Genomic DNA, 19592 nt, shown 5'->3' with positions numbered 1-19592 from the left:
ATAGGTGCATTTCGTATGCAAAACTGTAGTCTGTTTATAATAATATCATGTAATTATACCCATTTTTTACTGTTAAGTAAATCATGTAATAAATGAAAAAAAAATATTATTAGGTATACATAAGTCACGTAGGTAGGATAATAATAATTACAATAAGATCGTAGGTGTCTAATAAAAACCAAGTAAATACTTAGGTAAGTATTTCAACTTAGATTATATATCTACTATCTAATAACAGATGAATCTCAAATTTTGATGCACGTGGAAGGGAGGGGGCGGTAAAGCGAAATTTTTATGTACTTACCTATTTAGGTAACTAATCGCAATAATTTAACACATTGTAGATATTATATACAAAACAATATACTAAGGTTGAATCTGAGGAGCAGAGGGACTGAATTTGGATTGAATCTTGGCGAACCGCTACAAATTCGCCGGTGCATCGTATTTACAGCCATCGTATTACATATCAATTACTTATTTGAAAACTATTGATTGCAATCAATAATTAAGTTGTTATGAAAATTTTATTTAATTTCTATTTTGAGATGAGTAATTGATTTGCATATTTTCACTTAACCTAAAACCTTCATACTACAACGAGACATTTTGAAGATGAGATTTTGTTCTTGGGGACCGTCGAGGTAAGTAAGTATATACCAACCACAATGTCTGCTAGGCAAGCCTGGTACCCTAGTTGCCTGTAACATATAACTAAAATAAATAGCTACACAGTATCTACTTGCATTTTTATTATCTTATTACTAATAATTTTTCTCGAAAAATATTTAATGTAGGTACAAAAAATGTGTTTAATTAAATTTAAATGTCTTTAGTCAAAGACGTAGGTAGGTATTATAAATTCAATGTGCACTAGCTTTGAAAGTTTGATACTTAATTAAAAGTCATTCGTTAATTATTAATTTCACATCAAACGTTTGAATGTCTAACTGTCTGACGATAAATTCATATGGAATTAATCTGTTCTTTTATAAAACCTATTTAGGTATTTTATTATAAATCGAATTAAATACTTTTGTGTAAGTAAATATTTTATTGATCACACATAGATACTTGTCTGGTCCACAAATCGTAATGAGTTTATACATGATCTCTACGCTATGAACAGGTAGGAGCTAATAATAAGGCATAAATTTTTGGTAAGTGTTAAAAAGAGCCACAATTTCTATCAAAGTGTTCATGTGAAATTCATAAATATTAACATGTAGTTTAAGTTTAGACAATATATAAAGGACATAATATCTTTTATTATCTTTCCTTTCTGTCACAGTGTAAGACTAATGAACACGTTTAAAAAATATTAAGTACTAGTTGACCCGACAGACGTTGTCCAGTCTTAAATATGAATTTGCAGCGCACATTTTGTCAATCGCTGACAGTTATTTCAAAAAATTGACAGTTATATAAAATTTATATTTTCGTTAAGTTTTCTTAAATTTTCTAATTATCCGCGCAATTTTTTGTTTTTTTTGTCTTTCATAGGAACCTTCTCCTGACAACAAAAAAAGAAATAGTGAAATCGGTCCAGCCGTTCACGCGTGTTGGCGTGACCAAGGGAAATACGGATTCATTTTTATATATATAGATATAGTGTGCGTAAAAATGAGAAATGAGAAATGTTTAAAATGTATATTATGTGTATTCATAATAACACTAAACGGCATAGTACCTGTGTTGTACTTTATATGTACTAGTTCAGTGGTTCTCAAACTTTTTAAATGACTGAACCCTTTTGGGAAGCAAAATACTTGATGGAACCCTACAATAAAACAATTGTATTTATAAGTGTATTTTTTATTAATCAGCATAATAAAAGTACAATGTAACAGTTACTAATTATTATTTACTTCACCACTTGGCAAGGACAATAATAGAAAACATTAAAAAAGAAAAAATCTAACTAGTGGGAGGTATGAAACTGTTTTTTATTTTTCATCAATTGGTTGATATCAGGTTTGATGGAAGAAAGTTGGAGTCTCATATCAGCTTCGGCGTCAACATAATAAAAATATATTTTTTATTTAATTGTAACAATAAAAATTGTGTACGTACATATTTGGGTAAAACTATGACACATTATAAGTTTTGTTGTCACGTGGAGGAGGGTACGCACTACGCACATTCTACAGACCGGCAAACTTAGAGCGAACGGGTTGTACAAGTATAAAATTGTTGATACCAAACTTATGAGATATTGTACCAGCTATTGTAACACATGTTTCTACAAATACAAATAAATAAATAAATAACGTTCATAGCGTTTTGTCTCCGCGCGGCCGCGGAGCGACCAGAGAGAGGTGTTTTGATTTTTTTTTTTCTAAATTCTTGCGGAACCCCGACAGAGGTATCACGGAACCCTAGGGTTCCGCGGAACACACTTAGAGTATAGCTGTACTAGTTACATTGAATGTAATAGATTTTTTGTTAGCGGTAATAAGCACATGGCACATCCTTTGTGGATAAGGTTTAAAGTAATTATTAGAACACTTCACACTACATATTGTAATAACATTAGGTACAAATTTCAGCCAGACAACCTTCCTAGAAACTCCTCTTAGATAATTACATTAAAACGGTACTCTCGTTACCGCCGAAGCTTCCACTAACAATATCTATTTATACGTTATCTAAATATCTATGTAAAGCATGGTCATCAGACACCCCCAAAAAGAGGCCGAAAACACATTACAGCCGTATTAATATGTAACAGTCTGAACCTTTTTAGACCTAAAACTACGGAAAATTGCTTAACTGGACACGCTGGGTTTTAGTAAAGTCCGAATTTGGTTTTTAAATTACATAAACTTAATAGATGTATAACGCCTCTTTGTAATTTTCAGTTTCTACTGGTATGGCATAAGGACTCATTTTTTTTATGGCCTGAAACAGTAGCTAAGGGTGAAATTCTTCAAAAGGTAAGTAACCCATGGCAAAAAAAAATATTTTAGTTAACATAAAACGGCCAATTTTACAGAAAAGAGCAGCGTAAATAGACTTAAAAGGGAAGCCGGTAGGAATCGAGTTATTTGGACGCTTTGCCACTGAGCCACAAGCATTGTGTTGCTGCGCTACGCCAATCATCGTAATCAAATAATGTGACACAACGTTGGACCTACCTGATGGTAAGTAAGTTCCGCGTGGTCTAGATTTAAAATCGATTAACGCAATATCGATTCCGAATTATACCGTCCTAACGATGTAAACTGGATAACGTTGGAGGGAGATATACCGGATCGAGCCATCATGGCAGGGTTTCCACGAGAAATACAGTGTTCGCATCAAATTTGCACATAATACGTGTGTACAATCAAATTAGTTCGCAATGGTTATTGACGCAGACATGCTAGAATACGAGCATTGGAGTGTTGCCAGTATAATTACCATAGTAATTACTAATTAGACACCTATCTAGGCGGCGCCAGTACTTTCATGGCTTGAAAATTATTTAAAATATTCTATAGTGTTGCCAAGACGTCTTGCGCAGTGTCTGTACACTGCCTGGTTATACCGATGCTATGTAACTGTAATAATAATAATAATAATATCAGCCCTGTATTATATACTTGCCCACTGCTGAGCACGGGCCTTCTCTACTACTGAGAGGGATTAGGCCTTAGTCCATCACGCTGGCCTAGTGCGGATTGGTAGACTTCACACACCATCGAAATTCTTATAGAGAACTTCTCAGATGTGCAGGTTTTCTCACGATGTTTTCCTTCAGAGAAAAACACTTGGCGAAAAGTGGGTGCCATGGTTGCGCCTCTGCATACCCCTTCGGGGATAAAATGCGTGATGTTGTTGTTGTGTGTGTTTTCCTTCACCGTTAAAGCGAACTATAAATTCACAAAGAATACACACATGATTTTAGAAAAAAGTCAGAGGTGTGTGCACTTGGGATTTGAACCTGCGGACATTCGTCTTGGCAGTCCGTTCCACACTCAACTACGCCATTGCCGCTATTACTATTATTACTTATTACCTGTGAATATTTAATAATGCGCCTACATCGATTAGTTTAATATATCTAATAGGTATCTTGTGTTTTAATTCAAATGATTGAAACTAGACATTTACTAATTAAATAATTTATTACAAGTATGCTAAATGAAACAAGGAAAAAAAGGAAAGGGGAGTGGAAGTGGTTCTATTTATTTTCGTACACACAGGAACAGACTATAAATAATATAAAGATAGATATAGAATATTTTAACACAAATTAATATCCGTACGTAATATCTGTGTAACAACAGTACTTTCTAAAAAGAAAAAAATAATAATTTTGTCCCGAAACATGTATCACAATAATAAAGACGACGCAATATTCATTCTGTCACGCTTCATTATACTCAGAATTCGTCTCATATATTTTATTGAAGTATCCTTAGGCAGGGTGGGATAAGGAAGGTTCTGAAACCATCCCGCCATATTTCATAGTGACATTCAGCATTACTTTCGCGCAGGTCAAGGCTGTGAACGCAAACGAAAGTGGCGCTAGTAGTGCATTCAACCGCAGCGATGCGACCGGCATACTCCGAAATGCTTAGCATAATTGTTATTGTATCTGTTGGAGAGTTTAATGCAATCAGACGTTTTATAAAAAGACTAAAAGGTAGTGTTATCCAAAAAATTGTTAGCGATAAATACATACCTCATATGATTTTTTGTGAGCTGTTGCAGTTGCCAGGTCTTTGCTAAAATTAGGAGGATATTAAGGATCTCCTGGTGTTAAGAGTACTGCACCAGTTCTGGAAAAAGAAATGCAAGAGAAAAACGAAAGATAGAAGAGAACAAAATTTTTAGAAAAACGCTTAGGTTTCGATGTGTTAACTGTCAAAGCAAGCATGGAGTACCTACGCGAATATTACTTCTATTTATTGTTAATATTTCCCCAGACATGAACATTGAATGTACAAAAGTCCTCCCTGGACAAATACTGTATTTGAATCTCGTCCTATTTAGCCCATTTTCTCAAAGTAAGTATGTATAATCATTAGGTATTTTTATCATTTAATGTTTTAGTTTTAAGAAAAATTGTATGCCTAACAATATGAGTCCTATGTTACTCGATAAATAAAAAGATACTTAATATTGTTCCATAATATCTTTTTGGGCTTGAGGTAAAGTTAAATATATTGCATATTTTTAATCACAGGGAAATAAGGATTTGAAATTTCTAATTAAGTACTGATAAATCTTTATTATCCGACCGCGGTCGACAGTTTCATTAATGACTGTAATATTTTCATCTGCTGGTTATTAAATTATACCTCCCACTGAACAACTTGAAAAATAAGTTTGTTATATAATTTCAATTTTTCTTTCCTTCTAATGCAATTAGTCTAGGATTTTTTTGAGGTGGTGTGATGTGAATACTTTTATGAGTGTCATCTAACAACAGTCGGAGTTACTTGATTCATTTAGAAAAAAGGTCATATTTTTATTATAAAATATTTTTGATTATGCGCAACATATCCGCCACGACAACAATACTGGCCAGCGGAGTTCAGTTCCTCTATTTACATAGAATGCACAACTTGAGCCAAACGTTCCGTATTCAACTTAAGTATTGAATACGAAATGAGCGCACAATACTTTCGTCATTATTGCAATAAATAGATTCCTTGAGTCATTTAAAAGCGTGTACACACGTGTGTTATATAATAACTGCAGTTGGTTTGTTGTACAAATTTTGTACGATTGCAAATAAGTTATTTCAGATGAATACTTATTAGGAAGGAAATATTAGCCAATGAATAATTTAAAGTGACGCCGGCATACTTAAGAAATGTGCTTTTGTAATTTATTTTTAAAATCTAGCAGAATTTTCGTTAATTGAACATATTAAGAAATAAAAATAACTCTAGTTTTTTTTAGAATATTTTACAATCTTATAAGTATTTATAATCTTATATTTTACCTTAGTCATATAATATGCACCAGCAGAATGATTAATAAAATTTATAATAAATTTTTAACGATGCTGATGAGGATAAATGGCTGAAGCGAAATTTTATGTGTTCAGTTTTAATTAAATTTCGAAAGTCCATCACCAAAAAAGTATAAAGCATTATTATAAATGTTTCTGTTTTATTCTGTGGTAAAAGTGAGACAAACGAATTAAGTAAAAAACCATTAACAATAATTTGTGGTGTGTTCGGTAGTTCTACATTCTTCCTGATACAGCCAATTAAAACACGGAGTGTCAACTGCGAGGAAAGTCAAACTAGAACACGAGTTCTAAGATAACGCAATATTAATGTTTCCGGAAGAAAGTTTAATTGATTTCTGTTGCAATCGCGTGTACAGGGCTCCTTAGTCAAAGCAGAGGAATAACTTATCCCCTTGAATATAACAAGGGATAGATTTCCTTTGTCGTGTCCTCGGCCGGACGCTTCGTTTTTGCAAATGCTTAATTTATTCTAGGCGACCGTGTGACAGTCATATCGCCGTTCCGATCGCACGATTAGCTCAAATGTAACTTTCTATATATTCCGCTGGATATGTGATTGTGGCGATAGATATTCATTTGAAAGACTTGATCAAGGCGTACACGTCATTCGATTTGAGGTGTGATAACTTTGTGGACTTTATAGTATTGTAATAGTCTTATGTTTATTCTTTAATGTAAAGAGAGGGTTCTAATATATTTAAGGTAGTTACATACTAGCTATAATTCTGCAAAAAAATATATATTATTTTCGTAATAAAGCAGACATAATAATGACTTTTGTTATATAATCATATAGGTACCTATTAGGTACTTTTGATATGCGAATCTTAAATTTCATTAAAGCAGTCTTAACATATTTTATTTTACACCAACATAAAAATGAAAATTCTTTATTATTTATAATACTATATTATTTGGTTTAAATAGCTGGGATGATAAAATTTTGAAGATAATCTGAGTAATTATTTATTTTCCAATTATTAAATTAATTCTTTTAAGCGTTGTAAAACGAGGGGAGCAGCTGTAGATAAGTGAAAAAAAGATCGCTGTCTCCATTCAGACAAAGACGAGACTGCAACTATTTCTTTCGAGTTTAATATCATGGGACCAAACTTTTGTTGTTATACACTAAAGAATTCCGATGTCTTATACGATTGTATGTATATTCGTTTTGACTTAAGTAGTTATAGCGTCTGCAAACTTTATTGTCTTTCGGGACATAAAACACATGGGGCAAGCAGTGCAAATTAAGTTTTTTAAATACGTCAATACCTATTGATAAGATCATTGTATTATTTTGGATATTTCTGCGAGATTTTAGTGATTAACGCCATTTGGTTCGTCCAAACAATTCGCAAGTAGAATGACGATAATAAAATCTGGCTTTCCGCTCTTCTATCTGTTTGCGTATCAAGGGCGTTTTCTCAGAAACAGCTTGATGCATTCAGTTGAAATCTTTATGGAATCTTCTAGTCTAAGTATATCTTCAGTAGTAATAAAGTAAAAATGGTGCTTCTAATGCCTAGTTTCAAAGTATTATGGAAGGATAGGATTTAATAACCTTTAAGAAAAACGCTTTTCTCAGATCTTGCACAGTATGTTTAATAGAAAGCATTGTAATGAACTTTTATAATACTAGGTAGTTTTTAAAACGCATATTTTCGGGATAAAAGTAGCCTATGCCTTTCCCAGGGTCTCAAATTATCTCCATATCAAATTTCATCAAAATCGGTTTAATGGTTCAGCCGTGAAACCGTAACAGAGTAACTAATACAGACAGAGCTACTTTCTCATTTATAGGTATGGATATTATTTCTTAATATTGCCAAGACGTTGTCATCGTTTCAGAATGTGCTATGCTGTGAATAAAATTTACAAAGTACCATTTTAGACATTGTTATAACTATTAGTTATCTAGTACCCGCTTCATACTCATATTGAACAAGATTCAATGCAATTGTAACCAACACGTCAAGTTCCCGCGTTCCTGTCATATCCCATTTGGTTATGTTAAAACTTATTATAATCTCATTATGTTCGTATCTGATACGTCTAGTCGGCGACTGATCGTTAACTGCCGGTGACATGGCCGCCATAAACGATGTTATACACTATGCATGCTAACACATTGTATTACAGTGTTTTCCCCTTTTTATTTTGTCTATAATACGACCCAGTCCAGAAATAATGTCGGACAATGGATATTGTGAATCATACATAATCATATAATCATAAATGCCAGTCCTCGAAATTACGTCAATATGCCACCACGCTTTGACGGAAGTACATTGACTGTTTCAGTAGCATAATGTAATAGTACTATAATATAGTACAGCTCAGTCCGAAATAATGTCCAAAAACGAATGTTCTGCCTCTCAGGACGCTAAGATACCCCAACACGCGTCAGTAGAAGTAAGTTCACTGGCTTCTCAGGAACACGACTTCTCAGTAGCTTTTGTAGGCGAGTTTATCAAATGTCGGATACCAACCTCTGGTTTCTTATTGAACATGATATTGCGAGGTTTTAGCGATGTTAAAAAATAGTATTAAGTTATGTTTGATGCTATTAATCAACATACACGTGAAATGCCTTGTATTATCGTGACTTCATGAACATCAAAGATACGACCTTCCAAAATGATATGACGCAATTTCCTGTACCAAAGGATACTTTCCTGTTTGATTTCATAAGCTATTTTATATGTAACTAGTAAAAGATACTAAATTTGATAATACAAAAAAAAATTCTTTCTGTGCACTTGTATATATTTTAATATAAGGAATAGATAAGTGATATACAAAATAGCTGTATGAGCAAGAGTAGAGACGTGATAGTGCTATCTCGGTTGCGCGCGCGTACCTTAACTGTAACGACGTCACAGCTTAGGTCGTGATTCCTTCATCACTTCATGTTATTTAACCCTTACTGTTACACATAATTTACAAGCCATCTTTATTCATATCATTTATTTACTTATTTTTAAGCGGATTTACGATGACTTTTTTATAATTGTAGAAAAAAGATAATCAAATATATTTTTATTAAATATACACTATTAAGAATAAATTGATCTTTGTTTAATAAAACCAAGAGTGAAAGTAAATCATTCTGACCGATTGAGTAAACCCAATCTTAATTCTAATTAATGCAGACGGCATCTTCTGCATCTTAAAACGTTTTTGTAGCAATTGATTTGACTTCATTGAATCTTTTATACTGCATTAAACGCTTTCTTTCAAGTGAATTATTTGACTTGTATTTTACTAAAAATAAAAATAATTAAATTTTGTCGCCTTTTCATTATTAATTCAAATATTCTCGTTCCTTTTTTTATGATAATGCGAAATGGGTTCATCTTTTGACTGCTCTCGTCTTGTTCCAATATAAGATTTGCGTATCGCATTTTTCATGCCTGTTACAAAAAATGATTTGGTTTAAGTCGCCCAGACATCCGCGTCGCGGTTAAATAGGTGATAGATCCAGCAAGTTAATAGTACCCTTAATATTTAGTCCAACGAAATTAAAACATTTGCTATTTCTAATTATCTTTATATATTTTCTTTCTTCAGACCACTATTGAACAACAACGTCGTCACTACTTGATAACTGGACTTACTCTACTATTACATTACTCATTTAAAAATATATACACATGACCCCATGTTCAATACCGATATTTCCAATATTTTATATTAAGTAGTAAATTGGTATTATCGTAATAGGATCACGTAAAAAAAGTTTTTTTTTAGATAGGGTTGCTGAAAACCTGATAAGGGGCTTTAATGCAACCTTTTATTAAATTACCTGTAAAGCGTGCTAATTCCAGACAAGGGGATTTAGACAAGATGCGTTCCTACAATTTTTAACGTTAATAGACAACAAAAAAGTTATAGAAATGACAAATCTTAACAATAGCTAGAACGATTATAAAAAAAACATCATTTCTAGGGCCCGAACAGCTACAATTAAAAAAATCCCATATACCTGTGGTTATATTACAATTATTCCTGCGCGACCTTTACGATGCTTCGATAGATTAGAACATAGCAGATGTATGTTGTGCGATGTATGCCGTAGTTGTGCCTGCTTAACTCTCTGTGGATAAAAATGAGAGCCTATATGAGAACTGTATTGTAAAAATCTCACCGAGATGGCGCTGTGCCAGCTTCCAAAGTATCTTATATGACTCTAGTGTGAGTTTTGAACCTAAAACGTTCACTATCGCGGCGTGTTTAACGAAATATATGTTTAAAAAGCGAACAAAGCCTCTAGCGAACCTAAAGTGTCACAGATATTTCATAAAATATGTATATAATCTACGAAAATGAACACACGAAAAAAGGAATGCCTACCACTATGGTGACATTTCCGCAACTATAAAGTTGCGTGAACTTTAATAACTAAATTGAAATATTTTGAAATTTTTTTTTCTACTCAAATTTTTTCGAAACGTTGGGAGAAAATTATAATACAAAAACCGCGATAAAATACGCAAAATTGTTTTATTTCAATGTAATATTATTTAAAATTATAGATATTTATAGCTCATTGGCAAAGGGTCCCTATAATCTGATTCCTATTGGCTTTCTGTACAATCTAATTATCATTAGAACGATTTACAGACTGCATTCAAGCATATTAGTACCTATATGTTGTGTCGGGTTTCGGAAAAGTTATTGTTTTTGAAAATTTGATGAAGATAATCCTTACCTACTTTTACCGTAAAATACCTTTAATGAATATGCGGTATGAAAACTGATATTTGTGGAGTTAGACATATTAATAAATACGCTATAAGTTTTGACCCATCTGGATTTGCATATTATTAGAGCTGCTCTAAAAAAGGAGTAACCATAAATTATAATATAGGGAACTTTATTACTCCGCTATTACGGTGAATGGTCTAGTAAAATTTGACATGAAAACAATATGGTTTTGATTTTTATTTTATTTAAACATTTTACTACAGCAATTATACACAGCATATATAGAGTGATGTCTATGTTATTAAAGGATCTTTATTACTATTACTTGTATGTATAATGAAATAAAAGATTTATTTTTTATACATTTTATTTGTATTTTACGGATTTAAGGTTGACTAATTTTGCTTGGAATCACGAGCCCGCAGGGCTTTTTCCGAAATAATCTTTAATAAATCCAAATAAAATTAACTTTTATAGTTGCTTGCTATAATAAAATGATTTTTAAAATCGGTTTATATTATTTTATAGAAGCGCGTAAACTAGGTACGTAGGTACCTGCTACAAATTTTGGAATTTCAAATAAACAAGCAAAATCTCTCAGGGATTCATAGTAGCCACATAATCATGGCAGACGTGTACAAATTCCGTAGCTACTCATTAAATCCTACGCACAAAACTTAGGGCTATGTCTCCTTGGAAGGAATCTTTACTGTTACGTAATTTAGAGAACTTCATTGGCATACAAAAACTTTGTCAAACTGTAATGCATTTATGTTATATGGGCCGTACGTTGGCCGACACGGTACAATAGCTTCTTCCTCATTCGTGCCAAGATGACCTAAAAGGCATCATGATATACGATGCCAATGACCCTTATGGTATACTAATATAAGTGTGAAAGATTTTAAAACTCCAAACATGGTTTCGATGTTTGTTCGAAGTAAATACGGAGACAGCTCAACAGATTCCAATGATATTTAGCACACAGATAGACTATATTCTGGTTTATAATTTAAGCTGTTTTATCCCGGATAATTACTCTGGTACTTTAAATATGGGAAAGGTGTTTTACGCGGAAGGAATCGCAAACAACTTAGTCATTTATATACGTGTTGACAGTTTCGATAAGAAATAGGAAAACTAAGGCCGCGCATTGATGCTGTCAATTTTTTGCCGAGAAACACTGTAGGTACTATTTATAATTATTTTGTATGTTTACGCGAATGTTAGTTCATATTATACTATTCTCCCGATATTTTATTTCAATGTTATTAAGATTGAGCAATTGCCAATTATAGCCCGAAAATTGAAATATTTTCAGCAGTCAGTTTATATAATACTCATTCCCTCATTCCGAAATAGGGCTTAATAAAAACAAACTAGAATGTTTTTGGATCCGCTTTGTGTCAGTTTACAAGACCTTGACTTTATTAATTTTATGTCTGTATAAACATTTGGGTAGCGAAGGGCCTTTTGGGATATTGATTTTGAGAGGTTTATTTTAGAAATAATTTATTACTTACGAGGTATTGTTACCAGCTTCGCCCACATGAAACCGTTTCCCGCTACAAAATTCCTTAAAACATTTTACGACAACAGCGCCATCTATTTATATATCCACAATCAGTGGCGGCCCTAAATAACACGAGGCCCCAGGCGAAAGCAAAAAGAAACAGACGCGAGGCCCCGCGCAGAGTAAAAAAACGTTCACCTGTTTTAACAGTTTGGTCGGTAGGAACGTAACGTAAAAAAGGTCCTGCGAGGCACCGCGCGAGGCCCTGGGCGGTTGCCCGGTTCGCCCCTCCCAAAGGCCGCCTCTGTCCACACTATCCCATAGGAGCAAAAATACGAGGATAAAAAATGGTCTTCGTATTAACCCTGGATATGGTATATCCGTATGCTAAATTTCATTAAGATTGGATCGATTGTTTCTTCGTTTACTTCTAACGAACATCCGAACATTTTTAGAAAAAGAAAGTTTGATTAGGATTAAGTCAACAATTTTCGAGACTGGTGTTACGATTGCTACTAACTTTATAAATGTAGACATAGTCCATTTTGATTTTATTCATCGACATTGGTAACAAGATTAGTAGTCCATCGCTTTATTTATTTCTACCGCCAAGCAACGATATGTGAGCATTGAGCGGTGTCGTACATCTAATTACGTTGTTGCAATTATATTGTTTTCTTCACGATAGCGGTAAATAAGGTATGGTGTGTTGAGGCTAAGGAGTTTGTCTAGCATTTTGGGCGACGTCTGATTAAAAATAGTGAGAATTACCGCGCTGAATCATATCTGTTGCTACACATATCTCTTCCCATACAGCGTAGTGGCAAGGCTGAGTTTTCCAAAAGGTAACCGACACAATATAATATAGGTACTTATGCATAAATGTGGTCAGAAAATCGTTTTAATGATAATTAAATTTTATATAAAATACGAAAGGGAAGTCGGCAGGAATCGCGTGATATGGACCTTTCGCCTCTGATACAGCGTCGTAATGTTGCCAGTGTTATGGGCACCTTTATGCCAGATACGGTCCGCGACGGTCTCCGCTATTAGATCGCGGTTCTGTTACAGGTTATATTTCTAATCGGAAATAATTGTAATGTTATTATTAATAATAATAATAATAAGTTTTATTGAAAAAGTACATAATGTGTTTACAGTTAAAAAAAAACAGTGGTATAACAAAACAAATTTCTAAAAACAAAAATAAAGTATTTACCAGGGGTACACAAACTAGGCCGTGCCTGTACCTTGGGATACCATTAAAAATTAAATATCGTATCATTTGTAATTGCTTGGTGAGCATTCATCAAAATTAAGTAAATAAAACTATTGACAAGATAACTTAGAGAGAAAGATAACTTATGTGTGTTGCTATTTAAGTATTGGATCTTATCGGTCTCTGCGATTAGGTCTTAGTCTGTGGTTCTTTTAAAAAAAAAAAATTCTATTCCAAAATATTTGTGATGATGTTATTATGTGTGTTGATATTTAATTATTGGTTTTAGAGGGTTTAATTTTTAATATATAGAAGTGAAAAGAGCAATGCACTACGTCGATTTTAAAATTCGAAGTTAAAATTAAGTTGCTAAAACGAGGAGTCTTAGCTGTTACCAGTTATTTTGCTCGCTTTTGTTATTTAAATGTAACAAAGAAAACATGATTAATTATCGAGCTTTATACAAAGAATATAAAGGCAAAAATTGTTTAAAAATAAGCGTTTCCAATTTTATATATTATATTCCACTATTTAACTTCAAAAACCTAACGTCGAGAAGATTGAAGATAAACAATCATTTATATTAGTATTTAAAATCATACTATGGAAACTTTTAAAAAGAAGATAATATGTAAATTGTATTCAATGGACCCGAATAGGTTTCAATATCGATGAACAGATAGCCTACGTATTAGGTATAAATACATACGACTTTTTTTAAGCTGCATCTATTTCTAAAGAACATTGTAAGCTCTATCGAGTGCGAAAACGCATCAAGAGAAAGTGTTAAGCAAAGAAAGAAAAATACAGATATGTTTTAAGCATCGAGAACAGAGATAACTAAATAAATCGTATTTATTATTTGACAATTTATTATCTGCCTCGGTGGCGTAGTTGTATTGCATGTCCGGTACAATAGCGCTCTGAGGTCCTGGGTTCGAATCCCGGGTCGGGCAAAGTGATATTTGGGTTTTTCTACTCAGTATCAGCCCGGAGTCTGGAATTTGTGCCCGATATGGCGATAGGCTCGCCCCCTATCACATCATGGGACGGAACATACTTGGCGAAAAGTGGGTGCACTTGGTTGCGCCTCTGCATACCCCTTCGGGGATAAATGCGTGATGTTATGTTATGTAATTTATTATCTGACAATTTCATTATATTATTACTTCATCTACTTATTAACATTTTTTTATAAGAGTACAGCAAAGTTGTCCCATTGCACTATATACAAAGTGTGATCCCGGAACGCGACACACTTACGTGGGCCACTACGGCAGGTTTTAAACACCTTATATACGGTGGTCGCTATCCAGGCGCATATAAAACATGTCCTACCCCCAGCGTTGTAGGATATAAGCTTGTAAGCAGTACTACACGTATGAAAATTTCCAGAATAAAAAGGCAAAATATCATCCGAATCCACTCCATGGATTACCGTTTACTTCACAAGAATATAGGAAAATATTTGCAAACGTTAACACTTATACTTCTATATGAATTTAGCAACAGATTTAACATATAAATAAAAAATGAAAAAGTTAACAACCTTAAACTTAACTTTTTAAAAAAGATTAAGATAATGACTACATATTTAATATAGGTAGCCATGGTACATTTATTTACAGCAATTATATTGCATTTATCAGTATGTACTTTATCAAAAGAGTTTTTCATTACAGCCATATAAGTAAGTAGTATAAAGAAGACTATTGATAAAATTATGTAACGCTACACCGAGATCTACTAATAAGTTAAGTGCCAATGTGTATACGTCATTCTATCACGATACCTAATAGTGGCTTACACGAACATTTTAGGAGGGTACGTTAAAATGAAGCAATTAAAATAATGCTGTCTCGGTGGTGTAGTTGTATTACGATGTGACTACAGTGCTGATGTCTTGGGTTTGATTCCCCGGTCGGGTAATTTTGTTTTTTTTTCCTCAGTATGAGCACGGAGTCTGGAATTTGTGTCTGATATGGATCGTTTCATTGAATGGAATACATACGGCGAAAAGAGGGTGTAGCAGTTACTCCTCTGTCTACCCCTTCAGGGATAAAACGCGTGAGTTTATTTGTGTGTTAAAATAATATTTATGTTATAAAAATAAAATATTGTTAGAAAAACCTACCAGACTAGAAAAAAATACATTATTTCGTTATATGAACATGTTTTTAATAATATTTCTGAACGACGTCAGACATCCACCGAGATATGAGATTATTTTTAATCAAATGCACTAAAGATTGAGTTGACCTTAGTCTTAAAAACACGCTTTTAATCCAAATATATATAAATATTGTAACATATAAATTCTTATCTTCTATATACATAAAAATGAATCCCTATTTCTCTTGGTCACACCATCATGCGTGAACGGCTGGAGCGATTTCACTATTTGTTTGTTGTGTTTGTTATTGTCAGGAGAAGGTTCTTATGGAAAAAAAATCAAAATATTGCGCGGAAAATTTGAAAATTTTAAGAAAACTTAACGAAAATATTAATTTTATATAACTGTCAATAGTTTGAAATAACTGTCAGCGATTGATAGAATGCGCGATGCAAATTCATAGTTAAGACTGGACAACGTCTGTCGGGTCAGCTAGTATGAAATATTTTACACATATTTCAATAAACATTTACGACTTGGATACATTCTAATCCCAGAGTTCATACACAACAATAGCCAGTAAGCTGTTGAAGCTTTAATGACAATATGAATGATAAGGAGCGATAAAGAAGTGCCGTGAGTGACTGAGTCTATTTATGTCAGTGTGGCAAAGAACGTCGGGCCGACCGATCGGCCGCGCGAGCGCGCTCACATTTCCGCGAGTTTTCTAATAGTCATATACAGAAAAGGTTTGAGTTAAACACTGGATTGTATTTTGTAAGTTAATTCCGTTTAAATTTGAATGATATTTTTTATATTGTATTTTGTTTCGGTCTATTTAATATTTTTGTAAATAAATCGTAATTAAATTATAAAGTATCTATTGGTAAGCATAAACATATAAGATTTTCTAATTACGAATTTAAGCAGTAAAAAGAATGTGATTTTCTCATTATTATTTTCGATACATAAATAATTCAAGTAACTTTACATTTGTGGTGTAATATTTTCTTTTTGTAAATTATTTTACATAGACCAACAATTCCTATTTTTAATAAAATAAAAACTTCAATCGTAGGCACCTGTCACTTAAAATATCAATAGCAGTTAAACTGAATTCGCTATAAGATCTAAGCCACTCTAGTGTGATTTGCGTTTAATATAATTTCTACTGACGTACCTATCTTTTGTCAATAGTTAATATAAATATAAATGAATAGTTAGCGAAATAGTAACATTGTCGACTTTCTAATTAAAAGTTTTGCAAAAGGAAGCCGAAATTTTCCTTTACGTCACTCACATGTGTATTCATATCGTTCATAGAAAAATGCTTAAAACATATTTGACACCAAATGATCCCTTAATGCTTCTTTTATATAAATCACGACGTCACCCCCGACGAGGTAGGCAGAGGTAACCATCGCACCCACTTTTCGCCGCATATATTCAATCCCGAAATATGGTAGCGTTTGTTTTGCTCCGTTTATAACAGGAAAACGAAGTGCTTCTTAAAAGCTAAAAACATTATGTAGTAAAACTAAAAACACTTTCAAGACGCAAAATAGAAGTTTTAAGAAATATTACGTAGAAGCGGCCTCAATAATGAGTTTGTATTTTATACATTATTTTCTTTACCTATTTACACACGTTCGTCTGTTGTTATGGTAGTCGTTCTAACCACTTGCTGCCAGACATTTATATGCGTGTGTACCTATTTATGTATGTGTTCGTGTAGATGTAGAGATTGATTATAATTCGCTTATTTTTTTAAAGATCCTTCTATCAATGTCTTAAGAGGGCATATTTTTTTATACCGAACATGGGTACATAAATTACATGACATAAACAATGGTAAAGTATAAAAAAAAATTGAAACTTGATGTTACCGTAGTTTATCGGCTGTGGATCGAGAGGTCGTTGGTTCAATGATGGGAGTCATATCAAGATTGTCATTGTGTAAATTTTTCTGACATGATTTCCCCGGCAATTGGTTAGTTATAAAATTATGGCCAAATCGTTGTATCATTGCGTGAGAAATATATTGCACCGACTCTATATTAGAGTGCGTTATGGTTAGGTAGAAGAAAATTCATCAACATCTTGAAGGAAATTAGTATAGCAATCCATTTCTTTGGCATCTACGCATAAAATTTAATATTTGTTTATAACATATCATTGATTTTATTAATTGGCGAAAGGTTAGTGCACTAGATGAGACTCTACTTACCCCTTCAGGGACTAAGGCGTGAGTGTGTGTTTGTTCATCTTATATTTTTTATGATATATTAAGAATCAATTTCAATAACAACATAGGCTGTAGATAAACTTACTAATATATATCTATCTCATATTTGTATTAAATAAAATGTATAGAAACAAACACTTAAACGTTTATAATTGAATGTTTATAAACTCATTAGAATCAAAGGATTATGCAATACAATACATCAATTATGCAATACGTCCATAAGTAAATTTACGTGGAGTTCGCAGCGTGAATTCCCAAAGACGCTGACGAACTCACGACGGTCGCCAGTTGTAACTAAAAATAAATACTAACACATACATTAGTGGTTCAATTATCGCTTTCCCATAATAGTAAATGACACGAGCACATTTGTAAACCTACAAAAATCTGTAACTCCGCCGAATAATATATTTGACATCGACTATTCAATTATAAGTCTTATTGTATACAGACATCGAAAAAAGTAGTTGAATAAACTTAAAATTCTAATTACTTTAAACTATTGTGTCCGTATCAACAATCGTTTTTTCTTCACTGAAATATACTTCAAATATTTTACTTTAATATAGATAAAGAAAACTATAATATTTCGATTGAAGTTTATGTGTAGAAGCATTTTGAATTTTTTCAGCTACTTTTTTGGTGCCTGTAGACGTTATGGTGTTAAAATTTGGATTGATAATATTTTCTAAGTAATTTTTTGAAGAATGATATTAATTTATTAAAATATGATGTCAGTTAAACAAAGATTAAAAACTACATTTTATACATTTATACCACGGCTATGTATTCAGTAGACAATAACATTACATTATTCGATCGACAAGGGTATTGACCTATTGTATCCATAAAAAAGTGGTTGGAAAATTAACTATATTCTGTGCGACGGCTAAACAAGAAAAAACTGCGATATGAGATAAAGTGTAAATATAATAACAGTTGATAGGCTGACATGGTGGACCGCATCAATCATAATCCGCATCCGAGGGCACATGCGACCGTCGCCATTGTTCGAAATATTTAATAGTGAAATATATTGGAGGTTGACAAGCTAATTCACTTTTATACATATTTAGAATCAGCAAATTTTTTCAGTTTTTTTAACGTTGTCTCAATTTTTCGAAATATAATGTCGCTTAAGACATTTAGCTATTTAATATAATGTCGCTTAGGTCATTTAGCCTGCTAACCGTCGATATTATTAGGTTGTCCGTACTTCAACTATAAGACAATTTATGGGGGACAATTATTGTATAAACAATTTGGTGTCTATTTTAATCTCTGTAATTGCGTTTTGATTTGTGGCTACGCCTTAGTTTTTGCCCGGAATAAAAGTTTCGCTGTGTGGTGTTCAGAGATAATAACTTATACATAAATACAGGATCTGGTTTATGTGTTAAAGTTCATCTAAACCCATTAAGCGGTTTATGAGTTAGCAAATTAAGAAAATTACTTTAAAAGATATCTTTATTTAAAAAATGATTAGATTACTAGGTTTGATAGAATGTATTAACATGTAAAATAACACATGTTTCCTATTATATGTAAATTGCAGATGCAGTAGAAACCGGTTATAACGACTACGGTTATAGCGACACATCGGTTATAACGACTAAATAGTAAGGTCTTTTTAAACGAATGCATATAAAAAGCGTATCGTTTATGACGACTATCGGATATAGCGTCCAGATTCAGAATCCCTTCGATGTCGGTTTTCACTGTAGGTTATAAATCCTTTACTCACATAATGACATCTTAGAAGTTACGGCAATTTCGCAAAACGACTGCTCTGAGTACGATACGGCGGGATAGGAATTTCCA

At 32.9% G+C, this 19592-nt stretch overlaps 1 protein-coding gene across 1 annotated transcript in view; it reads left to right on the top strand.

Moving 5' to 3' along the window:
* Positions 1–16181: 16181 nt before the first annotated feature.
* LOC115447764 (sex peptide receptor) overlaps positions 16182–19592 on the top strand; it is a 34199-nt gene continuing 30788 nt past the window's right edge. Inside the window, exon 1 of the mRNA XM_030174982.2 lies at positions 16182–16300. The gene's annotated coding sequence lies outside the window, so the exon portion shown is untranslated. The remainder of the gene's footprint in view (positions 16301–19592) is intronic.

The sequence above is a fragment of the Manduca sexta genome, chromosome 16, assembly GCF_014839805.1.
Source record: "Manduca sexta isolate Smith_Timp_Sample1 chromosome 16, JHU_Msex_v1.0, whole genome shotgun sequence".
Classification (NCBI taxonomy): Eukaryota; Metazoa; Arthropoda; class Insecta; order Lepidoptera; family Sphingidae; genus Manduca; species Manduca sexta.
The sequence above is the reverse complement of the archived record's forward strand: the minus strand, read 5'-3'. Positions and strand labels throughout refer to the sequence as shown.